This window comes from Jaculus jaculus, chromosome 3 (genome assembly GCF_020740685.1).
Source record: "Jaculus jaculus isolate mJacJac1 chromosome 3, mJacJac1.mat.Y.cur, whole genome shotgun sequence".
Lineage (NCBI taxonomy): Eukaryota > Metazoa > Chordata > Mammalia > Rodentia > Dipodidae > Jaculus > Jaculus jaculus.
Genome location: NC_059104.1, coordinates 185564502 through 185568701, shown reverse-complemented (window position 1 = coordinate 185568701; position 4200 = coordinate 185564502).

The following is a 4200-nucleotide window of genomic DNA, read 5'->3' as shown; positions in this document are numbered from 1 at the left end:
GGCTTTACGTGGTTTCTGAGGAATTGAACCCAGGTGGTTAGGCATTCCAGGTAAGTGCCTTAACCACTGAGCCTTTTCTCCAGCCCCCATAACACTCTATATAAAATGGAAGAGGGAAGCAGATGTGACAAGGAGGCAGCCTTACAGGGCAATGTATAGGATGTCACTGTAAAACTGAAAGGGCAAAGAAGTACAAGTTCATTTTCAAGCCTCCAGGAAGGGAACAGCTCTACTAAATGTTTATCTAACGCAGTGTATGTGTGACATGCAGAACTATAGGATAATACATACATGTTAGATCCAGAACCAAGTACAAGCTAAAGAATGTATGAAACTCATCTAAAACCTTGATGGCATTTTGATCAGGCATGGTGGTGCAAGCCATTAATCCCAGCATTTGGTAGGCAGAGGTAGGATTGCCTGGAGTTCTAAGCCAATCTGAGACTACAAAGACTACATACTGCTAGTCAGTATGAACTAGAGTGAGGCCTGACCTTGAGAAACCAAATAAAAAGAAATTGAATTGAACAGAGGAAAACGGTGAGTCAAGACCATCCTTGCCTTTCATGATGTACTCAAGACATAACTTGAGTCAGAATTTGGAAAAATAAAAAAAAAGGAAAAATCACAATCTGTAAATTGAATATCTTCTCAACCAACTTCACTTACACTGACTCTGAGCTGTGAGACCACCATTCTTTTTTTTTTTCTAAAGTTTTTATTTATTTGTTTATTTGAGAGTGACAGAAAGAAAGAAGCAGAGAGCGAGAGAGAGAATGGGTGCGCTAGGGCCTCCAGCCACTGCAAACGAACTCCAGACACATGCTCCCCTTTGTACCTCTGGCTCGAACTGGGGTCCTTAGGCTTCACAGGCAAGCACTTAACTGCTACACTATCTCTCCAGCCCTCTTATGCCCATTCTTACTTGAGCCAGAGTCTCTTACTGATCCCAGAGCTGTTGTTCTTAAACTCTGCTCCCCAGGAGACCTGGGTTGCAGACACACATGGCCACGCCCACCTGTTTAGCTGGGTCCTGGAGCTCACATTTCTCTCGCAGAACCTCTCACACCCCCATGCTTACACAGGAAGTGCTCCTGACCGCCGAGCATCTCTCCAACCCCCACAGCGCAAGGCTGGGAGCACCAGGTGCTATATCTGTGTGACTACCATCCCCTCTCTCTCATTTGCACCATTCTTTTTAAAATTTTATTTATTCATTTGAGAGAGTAACAGAGTAAGGGCAGAAAGAGAGTGAGAGAGAAGGAGGCAGGGAGAGCATGGGTATGCTAGAACTTTTGCCACTGTAAATGCACTCCACACGTATGAGCACTTTGTGCAAATGGCTTGCTGTGGGTACTTGGGAACCAGATTCATGCCACCAGGCTTTGCAAGCAAGTGCTTTTAGCCACTGAGCCAACTCTCCAGCCCCCGAGACTACCCCTCTACCAAAGCGTGTTGCTGTCCCAGTTGCTGACCAAGGCCTTCTGCTACCTGATCTTTCTCTTTTTCTTTTTCTATATTAGAGTAATATTGTCTGATCTCACATATTTCGCTTACTTAAAACAGGATAGAATTTTCTTAGGAAGTATATTGTCATCAGACAAAAGAGAAAAAAAGAAGTCAATATAAACATACATGCAGATTAATCAGTAATTTTAAGAAATGAGAATTTTAAAATATCTTAAAATTTCTATGACAGGCAAAATGGTATGGGAAAGAGCAGAACTTGGAATTTTCCCAAAAGAACAGAAGATATTTTTAAATATTGTCATAAAATGTTTAGGAAGATGAATCTAAACTTATGTAACATACAGCAAAGTAGAAAATAAGTTTATAGCAAACTATAAAATATGTTAGTGCTACAACTCAATGTATTAATGCCCAAATTCTACCAATGACCACATGAGCTGGGAATAGAACTTTGCAATCCAAAATTAACTGAGTCAGGTGGTCCTTAGCTGTCAACCTTGTTACTCCATGGGAACAGAACTCAGCAAATGAACATAATGGTGAAGAAAAATTTCCATATATATATGTATATATATATATTTTTTTTTCTTTGTGAGGTAATCTGCTACACAGAGTAGCAAATACATATAAGATTCTAAACATGGAGATAATGGTATTGAATAGAAGCTGCTACAGTCACAGTTAGAAGCTTCTGAGTCTTTATTCCTTCTATTAGGCATCATAGTTATCCCAAAGTATTAGAATCTTTCAAATGGCCTAAAGCATCATTACTACTTTTTCCAGACACTAAACATTTATATTCATTGAGGCACCCTATGATGGTTGGAAGAGTGACTCAGATTTACAGGTGGAAAATAATAGAAATGTCCATAAGTTAGAAATTTGTGGTCTCTGATCCAGCTCTCAATGAGAGGCTCAGATAGCCCTCACCTTGGGTATTTAGCCAGATCCAAAAGCCTGCTGCTTATTTGCACATGTATGTACGGAGAGCGATGTGCAATGCAGGTAGCTATTCCCAAGGCACCCAGGAAGGTGAAGAGCAAAACCACAGGGAGCAGAGACTAAACATTAATAAGATGAGTCAGAACGTGGAAAATAAAATTCCCCACGTTTTTACTTCCCACTAGGACATGTCCTAACTATAATTGGACAGCCACTTCTGTATCACCACCTGCACGTTCCTTAAGGTAACAGACCCTCTGGATTCACTGGACTCATTGCACAGCTGTGCATGCGTGGGAAGCGCTCAGAACACTGAACACGGCCAGTAAACCTCCCTGATGCCTGGCATTCCAAATATGGGAGTGTGTCAGCATGCGTCCCGGAAGGAGAGATCGTACACGATGAATTCAGTTGCCTACTCGTGCTCTTTAATTGCCATACAGCACATTTTCTAAAGGCTCACCAGACCTCCTGTGGAGGAGCACGATTAGGAACTACATATCTTGCCAATTTGAGCCAGAAAAGGTTGAAATGTTACCTTTTCCCAGGTGAATTTAACAGTCGGGAATCTGATTAGTTACCTTGGCAACAGAGGTGAGGGAAGCTAAAGGAGCTGACAGTTTCCACTGGAGACAGGAGAGGTCAGTACATTTAGCAGAGGCCAACCTATGGAGTCCCCAAGCACCAGTATTTTCTCTTTGTCATTTAGAAACCTAAGGCTCTTTGACAACAGAAGGCTATCTGGAGGCTACCAGAAAGGAATCCAAATCCCTGCCCCAACATAGGCAGTTCCTTCTGAATTCTTTGTGATTGATTGTTTTCTCCTGGGCTATTTATGTTCCCCCAAATGATGAGGTAGAAGAGATTTAATCACTCAAAAGTAACCCTGGAAACCAACTGACTCCAAAGGCTGCTGGCTGCTAACTTACACAGTTCAAGCTGAAATAGGATAAAATTTGAGCCTTATAATTTCACAAGAATTTGAATTTTTAATTTTTTCTTTATTCATTTTAGAGAGAGAAAGAGAGAGAGAGAGAGAGAAACAGATAGAACAAGAGATTGGGTGCACCAGGGCCTTCAACCACTACAAACAAATTCCAGACACATGTGCCACCTTATGATTCTGGCTTATGTGTGTCCTGGTGAATCAAACCTAGGTCCTTTGGCTTTACAGGCAAGTGCCTTAAGTGCTAAGCCATCTCTCCAGTCAAAGAATTTGAATTTTTGATGTGTAAAACTACACATGTGTAGAGCACATGATGGACTTTTCACTGATAGGTGTTGTAGACTGTTGTGAAAAGAGATGAGTCAGATCTCAGGGATGCCATATCCCTGAGAAAATGCAGAGGAAAACTTGGTGAGGGCACAGGGAGAACTTATCCCAACCTGAAATAAGCATGTTTTTCCTTTGTGTTATTGTAGGCTTGAAGCCAAAATATCCTTCCTGCTCACACCAACAGTCATCTGGTAATTAGACTGTACAAGTGTTCTGCTTTAAACCTTGTGAACCACAATTCCACCCTGATATATAGACATGCAGTCATTAACTATTGGCATGTATTTAGTGATAGATATGTATTATAAAATATTGATTTTATAATTATATATATATATGTGTTTTTATTTTCAAAACTTGTAGTATTACCACCAAATATATAATTTTCTGGCATTAGTTTTTAGGAATTATGTGATGTTGTAAAGTCATATTTATTCTATATGAATAGATAATTTATCCATATTCCTCAACACAAGTTCTTTTCTTTTTTTTTTTAAATTTAATTTATTAGT